The sequence below is a fragment of the Nothoprocta perdicaria genome, unplaced genomic scaffold, assembly GCF_003342845.1.
Source record: "Nothoprocta perdicaria isolate Ctin4 unplaced genomic scaffold, notPer1 scaffold_19, whole genome shotgun sequence".
Lineage (NCBI taxonomy): Eukaryota > Metazoa > Chordata > Aves > Tinamiformes > Tinamidae > Nothoprocta > Nothoprocta perdicaria.
In genome coordinates this window covers 155,230-169,843 of record NW_020455093.1, presented here as the reverse complement: position 1 = coordinate 169,843, position 14,614 = coordinate 155,230, and positions in this window count along the sequence as shown.

Genomic DNA, 14,614 nt, shown 5'->3' with positions numbered 1-14,614 from the left:
RGAGCYGCTCTCTAACAGGTCAACAAAATGAAAGTTTTATGCTTCTTGCACCTAGATTGATACTTGTATTTACTGATATATTTACAGCAAAATGCACCAGTTAKGACAATCATTAGTGTGATAATGATCTGAAATATTGTTATATTTTACAAATAATAGCATTTAAAATTTGCTGTGTAAACAAAATGCACCTGAGAGTAAGCCATCATCATATCTATCTCAAATATAAGATGTGGCAATCCCTGATCACTCAAATTTACAATCTAGGCAGATAGTGACTGTCAAATGAAACCCAGCTTTTCAGACAGAGAAAAAAGGGGCTCTGGGCTGAGGTGATTTATTAAATCTCATTGGATATTAAATCTCAAACTGGAACAAAGTCCAGTTCTCTGAATCTCCTCCTCTCCAATAAGAAGATACTTTCAGAGTGGGTAACTTAATAACAAAAATCATGTGGGAGTATAAATAACAAAAATGATGTGGGAGTATAAATGCTTTCATTTACCTGAAATATTCTTTATATGAAAATATCTGAAACCTCAGCAGAACTTTGCAAGCAAGGTTAGTAAGACTTTGCCTCAGTAGTCTCTCTGATTTAGGTGTTATGCTCATCTTCATATTGCCAAGTATGAAGAGACTAGTAGGAACCCTCTTCCTTCAAAGAGAATGGGCTTTCCTAAGGTTGTTAAAATTGTCTTTTGAAGTCTGAGATTGTTTATTTGCTTGTTTATTTTAATTAAATCTTCTAGCACTTCTATACTCCTTTTTTTTCCCTCTGCTACATGAAATGACAATTGAAAAAAAAAAAAAAAAAAAAAAAAAAAAAAAAAAGGGAGAAGAAGAAAGGATTTCCTGAAAACTGTCCATTCTTAGTGTGGTAGCAATCAGTGCACCAATTACACACTGCTTGGGGCACAGTTCTTCTGTCTATAATTAATGTTCATTTTGTATTGAATAAAATGCTGGAGCACTATTGGACGACAGAAATAGATGTGTGTGCAGACATGGCTATATGGACTGTTTCAACATGAAATTCTTCTTACCTAAAGCATTAGAATAGACTCTGTATTTTTCCAGAATGCTGTTTGACTTCAGAGAGGTGTGGATACAGCACTATCTCTATAGAACTTCAGGTATTGATTCTTAAATAAAACTGGTAGATGACTCAGAATCCCTCATATTATTGCRCAAGTCCAATGGCACTGTCATTCAGCTCATCCAAACATCATTAAAATGAAATCATTGCGACCATTGTGATCAAATGCTTCTTTAGCAATCTCTGACCTAGGTTTAAAACTCTATATGTGGCTTGCTAATGGTAATCTAAATATTTGGAAATCCTCCTGATACTAGCTTGATGATGTAAGGACAGTTCATGGTAGCTTATCTCCTGTTCTGTAATGTCACTTTAGATGTGGTTTCACTGAATGTCTGGTAAATGTAATCATTAAATTATAGATATAAGAAAAAGAACATTGGCAAGAGCAATATAGATATATTAACAAGGAAAATGTTAAAGAAAGATACGGTGAAACTGCTTGGAATTTATACCAAAGATCTTGAATGCTGCTTCTGCAGTATCTAATGAGCTCTGATTAATAGTATAAAATTATCAAATGCAAAAAATCCAGCAGGAAATGATAACTGCAGACTCAGTGATGAAACTCTGAAGAATATGTTGACTCCATCTTTCAAGGCATAGCAATGCTAACTAGGTAGGTAATGTTCTATCTGTTTGGGAATTCTTTACCCATTATTTAAACATCCAACTCATCTTGTCACACAATTTAGTATTTGCATTGCTCCTCTTTTTTTTTGTCTTTCTTTTGTCTTTCTAGTCATTTAAAGACTATTTTGTACAATATCTTATGTTCCTTTCCTGTTGGTCTTATTACTAGAATAAGGATTCTTTTAAATGCAATTTTTGACAAATCCAGATTTTCCTTCCCTGATTACCTCGCTGACTTCGGTGGGACAGTTCATAGGAACTGTTGCTCAGCAGTGTGAGGGAAGGGGCTGTATCCTGGCAGTACAGATACAGCTTGTCTGGATATGGCTKCTCTGACACGATTAATACAAGCTCATGTTGCTGAGCAACCTTAATGAAGCTGAGGATAATCAACCCACTGCTGACAAAGATCTCTAGACTTGTACTTCCCCATTTGTTTTCTGTCATCCAAATCTTATGCTTTATAAAGGTACCTGAATTAGCCCAGGAATGTGACATAAAGGAGCCAACAGAGAAAGTTGGAGAAACTGATTAAAGGATTTAAGATTTCAAAGGCCATCATCCATCTGGATTGGTTGTTGAAAAGGGTGAGGGTGTCCAGGGATGGCAAAAGAAGGATCCCCGACCCTCCTGACCCTTTAGTGAAAAGAAGGGATGAGAAGGCAAATGTTGTGTTCATTTGTTTATTTTTCTTTGTGTGATTTAGACAAGGGGAAGGGAATACAGCTCTCTGGGTGGTCCTTCAGCTAGTTTCCTAGTGAAACTGGGAGGTTCTCTTTTTAGACATATTCATGAGTGTGAAAGGAAATGGATTAGTGAAGAAAGTTTCTCTGCTGCAGTAAAACTAATATTTTCCTCTACCTTTCTACCTATATACTTCATGGTTATGCCAAAATATGTTCAGATAAGTCAAGACTGCTCTTGCTGAAAAATGATCACTCTTCCATACATGTTTTATAACTRCATTAGAGTGGGTTATCTCCAAAAGACAAGGAGGAACTGTAACTGCCTGGCTTTGATGGCTTTACCTAGGTATGCTCATGGTGCAGTGACCCAGTATCATCTCAATGCATCTAAAAACACAGCAAATAAAAAATACACAGGATTCATTTCCCCTTTCTGGGCTTTAATCTTTACCCACAAAGTGACATCATATCTAGTCTTTGCCTGTGTCTCATTCACTACAAGGAATGTACTCCATCATATCTGTATCCTGCTCAGTATTCATTCCAGACTCTCCTTTTTCAGTACTTCTCCTATTCCAGGGAAGTAAAGAGCTTCTTGCAATGCTGACAGCAAATCCTCCCAGAACAAGCGCTGCCAGGACCATGACAGGCCAGTAGACATGGTCATGAGAGCAGGGCAATGAATGCTAATCTCATGCAGATGAAGCCAATAGTGGCATGCTGAAGTGGAAACAGCAGGACCAAATAGGCCTAGCTACTTATCCCTGTGATCACTTAGAAAGTACCCTGTGAGATATAAATTTTGAAGCGTCAGCCTCAAGACTGACAGATTTTCAAGGTAAAGACATTTCCTATTAAACCTGGAGGAAAATAGTCATGTGGTTAATACTCTGATTCCCATGGCTTTTCATTGTTAATATTTAGCTTCTCTGAGAGGTGGATTCTTGATCCGGATGTGAAAGTGTCATAGATAAAACAAATTTCCTAAGGAAACTGAATGATACCTTGCCAGAAGGCAGGCAAATATCTTTGTTAATTTCTCAAAAGTTTTGATGTGACTATTTTCTCTTTATTGTATATGTGGACATTACATATACTTGTATTTAATATTCATATTGTTACCTAGGAGTTTTGGTAAAGAAATGCACTTTATGAGATTTGAACCATGAATTTTTATGTCTCAGGTCTTTTCTGGGATGTCCTTCACAAAGAATTCGGGTTTACATAGATTTCAGGATACACATCACAAGTTGTTATTGCAATAATCAGAAGCACATATATTCATCACTTATATAATCCCATGTATCTCCACTGACTTCAGTTAAATATCATCAATCTACAGGAGGCACAATTTTGACCAGCTGTGTTAAAAGGGCTGCAAAATGACAACTAAATAATTCAGTGAAAACCATTGTGCATGTGGTTGCATAAACAAGTGATGTCTATAAATCACTGCATGCTATACAGTAAAAATCTTGAGCATATAGATCATTATGACACTCTGTGAAATAGCATAACCACTGTTGTTGTCTTGATTGAGTCAATGCTGTGCTGTTCATCTTCTCCCGCTGCTGGATGCAGTCTTTTCCCAGGAATATAAACATCACATGTTTACATATTTTAAAATATTACACTTTGTGGGTGACTTGGTTTAACAAGAAAGAAATAGGATTTAGAAACTCATTCATAGAATTTAAAGGACTTTACCAGTGACTTAAATAGTCAAGCCTTTCATTGGCAGATAAGGTAAATGTTTCATCTTTCTTCCTGTTACAGAATTGGATAACAGAAACCGAGCATCTTGTTTGGTGTTAGGATTATGGCTGGTAGAAGGCAGGTCTGAGAAGAGGATGCAGCTATCATGGTTCCTTGTCACCTCTGTCATTAATAGGAAGGACAATCTATTTCATACTGTCCTGCACAAAAACTATGAGTATGTCTGTGTGTTCAATTTCGTTGTAACTAAGATGAGTCTTGGACACTGGTCTTCACTTTCCTGTTATTCTGGAAGTAGAAATAAATGCCTCTTTGAGGCCGCTTTTTTAAAAAGTAACCTCAGACATAGTAGCCATAGTTAATTGAACAATGAATCTTTTATTTATTGACAGTTTACACAGTTCAGAGAAGAATTACTAATATTACAGACCTTTTAATCAGAAACAAGTATGCTCAAGGAAGACAGCTGTTTTCAAAGTGTCAGCTGGGAAAAATGTCCCAGCCATCCTTATTTGATGAACAAACATACTTTCTTGATTTTCTACACTCATATCCATCTGTCAGGATGGCATGATGCCCAAGCATAAGCTGGCCAAAAGTTTTGCCTTGGGCATTGACATTGAGCAACAATAGGTTGAGATGGCAGTATGTGTAACACTGGATAAAAACTATTTTGAGGTTCCCTTTTGTGCCAAGAATAGCATAGAACCTTGGAAATAAACATCTCCTTGTATATCCTTTGGCACTACTGAGTCCCCCAGAGTGAATATTACATGAAAAATCTATACAGTGCTAGGATATCAGTGCTAGGTCACAAACAGATTGATACCAGGCTCAAAAGGTTTACGAAGAAATGAAGAATATTGTTGCTATGGCACACTGTGTGACAAGATGTTCATAGACATTACTTGGGAAGGTATATGCTAGCTACACAGCAGGGCAGCCCACTTCAAAAACACTGAGGCAGCTGGTGTCTCAGGGAAAGCAGATTCATTTTCTAGGAAATGTGCAGTCATCTGCAGTCGGCAGCTGAGTGGATATGAGAATATGGAGAATAACATGAAATTTTTAAAATGTCATATTTATATTAGAAATAATCAGGAGATAATAATCAAGAGATGCACCCAGTGCATGTGTCTTTGAGGATATATTTGCTGTGTATGGGTGAAAATATCTAATACAATATGAAAAAAATATGGTATTAGAGTTTTTAATATTGCACTGACAAACATCTTTTTAGAAAAAAAAAATGGTTCATAAGGACTACTATATTTTAAAAACAGTTTTATTTTAACAAAATCCAGAGCCAGATATTTTTTGAAAAAAAGAAGTTGACTTATGCTGAGTAGGACAGGATGAGTCTTTTCGTGCTACTCTCAGTCTAGTTAAATTTATAGCTTTCTGAGATGTACTCAATTCTGCAGAGACTGAGAGGAACCTTGAATTTCTCATTCTTTCTTTACTCTCCACTCCAGGATTCTGCCCTTCAACCATCTCAGTAGAGTTTTCATCTCAAATTTTTGGCTCTTTCCAAGATGTCTCTAGCTTTATTTGCACCCTGTTCATACTGTCTAGAAGCTGGTTCTAGACTGTGTTAATAAGAACTAGCTTTGATAGTCTATGCAATAACTAGCTTTGATAGTCTGTGCACATTCTTAAAGAAGACGTAGTTATTTCCTTCCCCTAAAGAGCGGCAAATGTCTGTCTGCAGCAGTCATAATAGGACAAATAGCTTTCCTTTATATACTCAATCATAGCTTTAGGACAAATTAGAACATGCAATGAGTAATAAGCAAAGAAAGAAAAGAAATCTAACTCTAACATATTTACTGAGGTCTAAATAATTCACTTAAGTTCGCATGGCACTTTATTCCTGTATTTCCTGAATTTGTATAGTATCTATGAAGGCAAAGTTAGTCTATGCCATATTTCCAGAAGCAGAAGAAAAACTGCTGGAAACTTCCTAAGAAAGAGTACCATGGTTCTGAGTTCAAATTTCTTATCTATATTTCTCTAATAAATAAACATATATATTTATTTTCTTCAGGTTGTATATGTACTCTCTCACAACACACATGGAAATATTATCATTTGAATTTTTAATCTCTCCAATTTGTTCTTGCTTGAGAAATTAATCTGTCAAACTTCTACATGGAAAACAAAGAAAAATTCTGAATATAAGCAGTAAAATGGAAAATCAGCACTCTTTTAAACTGAAATTTTACTTTCAAAACTTTAAGTTTAGAAGTTTGGAGAGCTCTCATACAACCAAGCATGTTTTTGCACTTTGGCTTCTTTTCTGGAAAACATTCAGTACTATCAGTGTTTCTAGTAAAAATGTATTTTCCTTATCATAAAGATCATGGTCACTATGTTATAGCCCCCTATGCATAATGAAAACTTTTAATCTCCTAAAGATTCAACTATATTTTTTACTGTGTTTCTGTGCAGTATTTATATTCTGTGAACATCAGGAAATGCTACCATCCTATTGCTATACCTTATCTTACTGTTTGACTTTCAGGTCAAGGAACTCCCTGAATGAATAAAGGAAAGTAAATTTGGGGGCTGACCTGAAGTTTTCCTGAAAGCAGTGAAGACTAGTGATGTATAAAAAGTTTTGGTTTCTAGATTTCACTTCAATCTATTGCATTCAAAGAAAAGTAAATATATGAGTATTTTTACCATGCTGGATTGGAAATTATTTTTTCACTTTATCTGTGTATCTCATAGGCTTTCTGGATCCTGATCTTGTACAGTGGATAAGCACAACATAACATTGAAAATATCGTGTAAATAAAAACTAACAACGTTAGCTTTCTATTTAATTCCTTACACATTCTATCTATGTATTCTATCACAATTTAGTTTCTATTTTCTTCTATGAAACAATGTAATAAATGTCTTATTACATGTAATTACATAATTAAACAATGTAACAATATTTGCAACACACAATTATTCCATCCTCATAAGGAGTAACACATGTATTATCTCTAATTTATGCTGATAGATATATTTAGTTTATCTATAGTCATCTGTGTATGTTTGTTTACACATAGCTGTGGGTAAACCTTGTTAGACCAGACTGTATGGAGAAGAGGAGTTCAGGGAAGTGAGCTTTGCAGTTGAAGGAAGCTGTGAAGTTAGCACTGATCCACAGTGTTGTACCTCTGTAATTCTGTATGTTTTGCAATTTCATATTACCCCAAACTTTACATATTTCTGTGGTTTCCATGGCAAATTTTTCCGGGGAAAAAAAAAAAGTCTGAGCAGCAGTATTTTGGCAGTCCCTTAGTGCTTCTTATGCAACGTATAAGAAATATCTGCTATGTTCTGTTGTATTAAAGAAACAGAGCTGCCGCTGGAGAAGCACAGACAACTTAGATGAGCTGAGTCCAGAAGCCCCTGAGCAGCTTTGTCTTGAACTTGAACTGGTACAAAATAGGAGCAGCTGTACAGCGCAGTGTCTCTGCAGAGCCTGCTCTTCCAAGCCTGCAAAAACAGCTCTGAATTTCTGAGGAGAGGATTTATTATGAATAGACTCTTTGGAAAAAAAAAAAAATGTGCGTGGCAGGGTGCTCTACTTGTCGAGGACAGCTGAAGCTGAAAGAAACAAGCTCTCTTTTTTTTTTTCTTTATGTTTTTCTGTTGAAAAATTACAGAAACTTGAGCTAAGAATTTATTTCTGAATTCTAACATAGTGAAAATTTGAACAGGGAATCTAAGTTTATTCTGATTCCAAGAAAGTGCAGTTTCTTGTGAATTATAAAATTTGAGCTTCTTCTATGTAGACTGAGATATGCATTTCTGCATACATTTTACTTGTAAAATGCTTAAACTTTCTGATTTCTATAATCACTTAATTCACTTTTCACCATTATGTAATACAGATATGGTTAATATATATATAATAGATATATCTAGAAACCTATGATGAGTCTCATTTTTCTGCTAGGGACAAGTATACTTTACCTTGCTTTCCCATACATGATCATCAGCTGAGAAATAGTAACCAACCCTTACAAGGTGCTTTTGATTTTGTGTTTTTCTTTAGTATTCTTCCCCACTCTTATTTCTCTCTGTAGTAGTTGTTGTTGTTTTCCACTTTATAATCTTCTGGTCATTTGGTAACACTTCCTGCTTATCGTTCTTTGTCTTCTGGAAATCTGCATTGAGATTTGCATACATGAACAATGTTCAGGAAAAAAAAAAAAAAAAAAAAAAAAAGCAGCATTTTGCACCCTTTACACAGGGGTCTCCTACCTCATTGGTTAGATTGGAGAATCAGACTCAGAAAATGCTATTAATAAGTAAGTAATATCTTAAGCAATTGCTATTGATATCTCTCATGACTAAATGAACTGCATGGAAACTCAAACATGGTGTATGAAGATGTATAAAAAAGATAGTTTTAGCAGACAGTAACAGAAGCACTGCTGGTTCCAGCATAGTTGGATAAAATAGTGAGTTGATAGTGTATAGTGAAAGCTCACTGCAGTATACTAATCTTAATTGAAAGATACATTTCTTAGTTTAGAAGTAAATTGTGTCCCATAGCCATAGGAACAACAACAATAAGAAGTCTGTTCTTGTGAAAATTGAATACTGACTCTCTGGTCTCCATGTAAAAAAAAAACAGCTCCAGATTAGAAGTTACTTAGAAGAAACACTTGTGAATCTGGGCAAATAATTTTATTTATTGCATTTATCAACAAACAAAAACCTTTACTACTTTGAATTAAAAACTGTGCCAGCTCCTACTCTGAATGATGGATTCTGGTCTCTGGATCCTTAAGGAAAATCCTGCAGGTCCAGACTGCTGCAAGTATCTCTGGGATGCTTCCTCCTAGCTCCTACGCATAGCTCCAACTGAAGATTCACCTCAAGAGGTCGGTGCTTAGGTGAGCTGTTCTAAAGCTCTGAGCTCTCCACACAGATTGTGTCTGAAAGGGGAAGATCCAGACTGATTTTGGAAATTCTGAGTCTGAATGTCTCCTGATACTTAGTTAGGATTTAGGAATAAGAAATTGAAGTTTGAATCCTAGACATGACCAAGGACCATTATCATCCTGAAAAAATAAAATTTAATTCTTACAGAAAGAAAACTGTAACCTAAAATGTGAAAAAGCCCACAAAATTACGAAATTATAAGAAAAAAAATCCTAGATGACAGCATTCTAAAAAAAAAAAAAAAATTACAATTCAATTACTCTTTGGCAATACGAGTTTGTGTGTGTGTATGCGCGTGTGCACAAAGATGATACCGTACCTCACACAGGACTGTCATTGTCTATTCATTCATTAGAGGTAATTATTTTTAATTTTTGTCCCTACTGACCTGTAGGCAGATGGTTAGCATGAATACCATTTTTATCTGGACACCAGATCTGGCCAGAGCACAATCTGTTGAGTTTGATCACTAAACTGGCAGCTGCAGTACAGACCTGCTCTTTTCTCTTTTTGTCTCCGGGGACTGCAGATTGGATGCACTGAATGTGAACTTCTGCAAAGCATGGGGCTTTTTGTCATTTTCACTTTGCTTTCTTTCTATGACCATCCGGTAAATGTCAAGACAGTTAAAAGTTCATTGTATCAAAAGGTACCAAAAGGCAATTTTAGCTACAAAAGGATGTTTTTCACTTACATAAAAAAGAAGAAAGTAAATGATGCTTTAAAGAACAAATATATATGTATCTTAATACAAAAAAAAAAAAAATGTGTTTTAAGCTGTGATGATAAATCATACATCTATTTTTACTATTTAAAAACAGGGTTCTATTATGGGATAAATTTCTGAAAAGAACCAAAGGACACAGACATTTCTTTAATTTTAGTGTTTTCATATGGAAAGCTTGTATGATCAGGAATAGCATGTATTTTTCTACAATGTAATTGCATAATCACACAAAAGTATCCAGAAATTTTTGTCTCAACCTTATTTCCTTGCTCTCACAAAGGCTTAAGAATGTGCATAACTTTAAACATGTGAGCAATATCCTTATGTTAAACACTTTGTATATCCTATGCTTACTATATTTTTCTAAGCCTGTGTGCAAACTTCAATTGTGTCAGAGTACTTTTTAGCTTCTTTTGCTAGTCCTTACTTTGGCAAAATTATTTAAATTAAAAGTGAAATTCCATCAGAGTAAAGACTTAAACAATCACCTGTTTATCTTCTCTCTACTCAAATGAAATAAATGACAAAATCTGTTTTAAAAATACTAATTACTAAATTACATCTAAAGCTTTCAGAATACCTTGTATAATTGGTGATTAATGTAAAAATCCAYCCATCACATTAGCTGTTGTCTTCCATTTATAAAATCTCAATGATATCAAATACAGATTTTTTTTTGTAACTGTCTGATGATGATCATAGAAGAGGGATATATGTAGACATATCCTTCAGTGCAGTGACTTTCTTTTGCTACCAGCTGCTTAGCTCTTGTGTCACAAGAGAATTCAGAGACAAGTTCTATAATCTAGGATATTTCCCTATTTCATTCAAACTCCAACAACCTTTATCTTTTATCGAACTATCCTTTAYCTTACCCACTTTTAAACTTACTTTCAGATACAAATATTATGTACATAAGGAGATATGAATTAAGTAGAATTATTCATAGTCAAATGCATTCTAGAAAAGCAATCTYCCACACACACTTTTTTTTCTACTCTGGAGAGTAACTGTGAGCTCAGAAGCCTAGTAAGGTTCCTTTGGCTTGACCTAAGAAAAGAATCTGGATTTTTGCCTTCCTCAAGAAATTGCTTATTTATTTTGTTTTATTTACAAATTGCAGGTTAAAATGCAGAAGCTTAGGAAACAGAACTAAATGACTATCAAGTCCCCTTTTTGTGTGTAGAAGGATTAAAACTGTTTTCAGTTATGGTTCTTCCTTGACGCTTTCCTGATTATTGGTGAAGCTACATTAGAGGGGCAGAGAGGAACCATGCCTGGTCCTCTGGAGCCCTGTATCTCAAGGTGGGTATTCAGAAGTGACACTGGAACCAGATCTTGCACTTCCCATTCAATCACTGTACTTCCTAGGGAATGGATGACTTTTCCTCCTGTCGGATATTGTCTGTTTCAAAGAGGAAGATAAGGTGGCACAGAGCGATGAATAAACTAATTAACAACTGAACAAGAGTATTCAAGTGTTTACATAGTTCTGACTCTCAATTTGCTGTTTGAATCAATTTTATAAAAGTTAGGTTACAGAATTACTTCTTTTATTATTTGTGGAAAGAAAAAGGTGTTTTTTCAAGGTGATTTATATCCCTTAACTCTCATTCTCTGCCCCTGCAAAGCCTATGAGAAAAATAAAGATTCAACAATGAGATTTCCCCATCCTGAATAACTACCCAACATAGATTACTTGGTTGCATTGCAAAAGTATATGTGAATGAAGATGAGCAAAAATAGAGGACACAAAGGAATTTAAAGTTTCATTAAGCATCATTGTGGTGATTTCACAAGGGAGTATGTGTGATAATAATTAATCTTAATAAAACTGTCTTCTCTGTGATGGTAGAAATAGATCCATATGAAAGGTTGTTCATGGAAAACTAATACTGCATGCACCCATTCAGTGTTTTGGATGACTGAACCTGCACTTTTGAAGACTGACTTTCAAAGCCATTTTTAAGGTCAGCAGTAAGCTTCATCAAGGTATTTCAAGTTACTCATCAATGCTGGGATTATCTAAGTTGACCTTGTTATGATAGTGGTACATTTTTTGTTTGCAAGGGTGGGCTAGAACACCTAGAACACATCTAGAACACTAGAAMGTTTCTGGCCAGGAAAACTGTTCTTTGGAAGAATATAAGGTTAGCAGAAAGAGCAAAGATGTGTACAACCCAAGACATCACACTCACTCATATTCTGCTTGATTTAGCACTTAAAGAATCAACAATCTTTTATAATATCTCAGAAAATCCTTCTTACCTGCCCGTATTTAAAATTTTGGAGACAGGGACTCTGCATCTCCAGCTGTGATTTCCTGTGCATACAGAAACACCTAGATCATGTCAGTTTGTCGTACACCTGCAGATGAACTGGTCAGTGTGTGGAGTGTGTTTCCAAATGCATTCTGGAGGCATCAGAATTGCTGTACATGTGGTGCAGAATTGTTATTTGCACCCATAGCAGTCTTATGGCCAAGATTCATTGATGTTCAGTAGCTAGGCAAGAAAACATGTAAATGCAACAGTGTTGGCAAGCATACAAATCATGTAGCAGATCACCAACCAGAAGCTTTCTGAATACTTAYGAAGACAAAGATTTTTCTTTTCTTCTTCTGCAGGGAGGAAATATCAGTTTTTCAAAACAGGAAGATTCACTGTGATTTAAGATCATTAGTTCTTCGACTGTTTTTGATCAAATACCTCTAATAAAATGAAATTCAGCGTGAGATGCAACTGAAGCATGGAAATTTTCAACTTGAGAAGCAAGATTTACACAAAATTTGAAATCATGCCAGCAAGGAGAGAGCAGGCAAAATTGTATTCACTGTAAGGTGGAAAAGCAGTCATCACCCCTTGTATCATTATAATAAAACTTCAAAAACCGTGTATGAAGCTGCCTTCACCTGGCATACATTGTTTGTACTGCACAACTAGGTGCACTGATAGGTAATGTCTTTGAAGCGGGGATGGACGCAAGTGACCTCATCCCTCGGGCTGGCTCCTCATACCTCACATGCCAAAAGACCCAAAAAAGTCMTTGTCCCTCCCGGCTTGAGCATGTTCAGCACAGCTCATGTTCTGCAGCAGCTGTGAAAGTTGGACTCGCTGTCACATGAAAGGAAGCAAGCAGACACGCAGGAGAGCAACAAGCTGGGGGTGTGCAGAGAAAAGGGGGAAAAGAAACGGGGAAATGCATTAAATGAAAATCTGGCTGCCACAAAATCTTTTAGTACATTATCCCAGCGGGCGGTCTGGAGCTGTGGTGTAAGAGCCCAACTGTGCCCTCTTTTGCTTCATTACTATTTTATTGATTTCAGAGGGGAATATAAATGCAGGGCAGCCTGCCTGACTTAGCAAAACACACTGCTGCCAAAGTAGATGTGTGAGAAGAAGGAAGATTTTAGAATCGCAATTGAAAGAAAATAACTGTATCATGTAGTTTGTCTGGGAGGCCAAAAAGGGTCTTGGAATATGCTATATTTTCACCATTTCAAGAAAAAAAAACAAGAAAACAAAACCCAAAAACAACATGTGCTGGTACTTTTAAAGTCACCTAGGAGAGAGAAAATTATTCTAGCTACTAAGACTTCTAACCACTACTACTAGAGATATGGCAGAAAGGTCTACCGAGTCAGAAAATGACGTTATAGACTGCAGCCCAGATCCAGATTCACAAGGCTCCTTGAATGACTCAGGGCATGGGTTTTGTGCCAGTTTATTACACCTAGGACTGCTGTATTACTACATCAGACTGAGAACCAAATCCCTCTGCCACTTACCAGTCGGAGAACAATCCTTGGAGCTACATAGTGTAGTAAAAGATAGAAGTAAAAGACTTGACAGAGTGCTGCAAGAAAGCCAAGGGGATATGCATTTTGACAGAACTTCTAAATGAGGGAGCAGAAACTAGGAATCCTAGCATAAAATGAAATCAGAGAAATCCAAAATATAAATGCATTGAGTTATGGTGGGGCCAATGTGCAAATCTCAGCAAACACAAATGCATGAACTTTGCCTGCATTCAAGTAGAAATGGAGAGCAGGAGAAGTGACAGTCTCAGCTGGTTACACCAGTGCACCTATTTGCATCAGGATGAAAACTGTTGTTTTGAGAAGAGCTAGCAAAATCTTTTAGCAGGTGTATAGAATAAATGGACTCCAACAGCTTGTTTCCTAGACTTACAGCAGGTATATGACCTAAACATTGAATAATCATTTTCAAGTATCTATTCTTATTAATTAGATTAACTCCTCTCAACCGTATAATCACAAAGCTCTGTGGAAAAAACATTTTCTGTTTCTGTTTCAAATTTTCGTCTTCCATATCTCCTTGTTCTTACTTAGAAAATATAGGAGAGGTACCTGTTCATCTCATTCAGACTGCTGTTTTCAGCTTATGCTGATTTTCAGATCACATTGTAGCTATCTGTAGCTAACTGTAGATCATACAGCTATCCTGTGTCTTGTGTCCTACTCTCTCCATTGTTTCCAATCTCCAAGAAAGATTTTTCTAGGTTCTTGACAGTTGTAATTTATTTTGTATAGATATTTTTCTTTTTTTTTTCTCTCTCTCTCTCTTTTTTTTTTTTTTTTTTTTTTTTTCAGTAACATGGAGACAGAGGAGAAGGAGGGGAAAAGAAGAAAGCCCAGCTTTTGAATTCCTCTCTGGAGGACCCTTCCTTTCTTCATCGATTATGTGGGAAACCATACTGACATCTTAAAAGATTTCTTCCCAATGGCTGTACAACAGCCGCAGTTTGCATCGATCTGTGTAAAACCATGCCCTAAAATCCTAA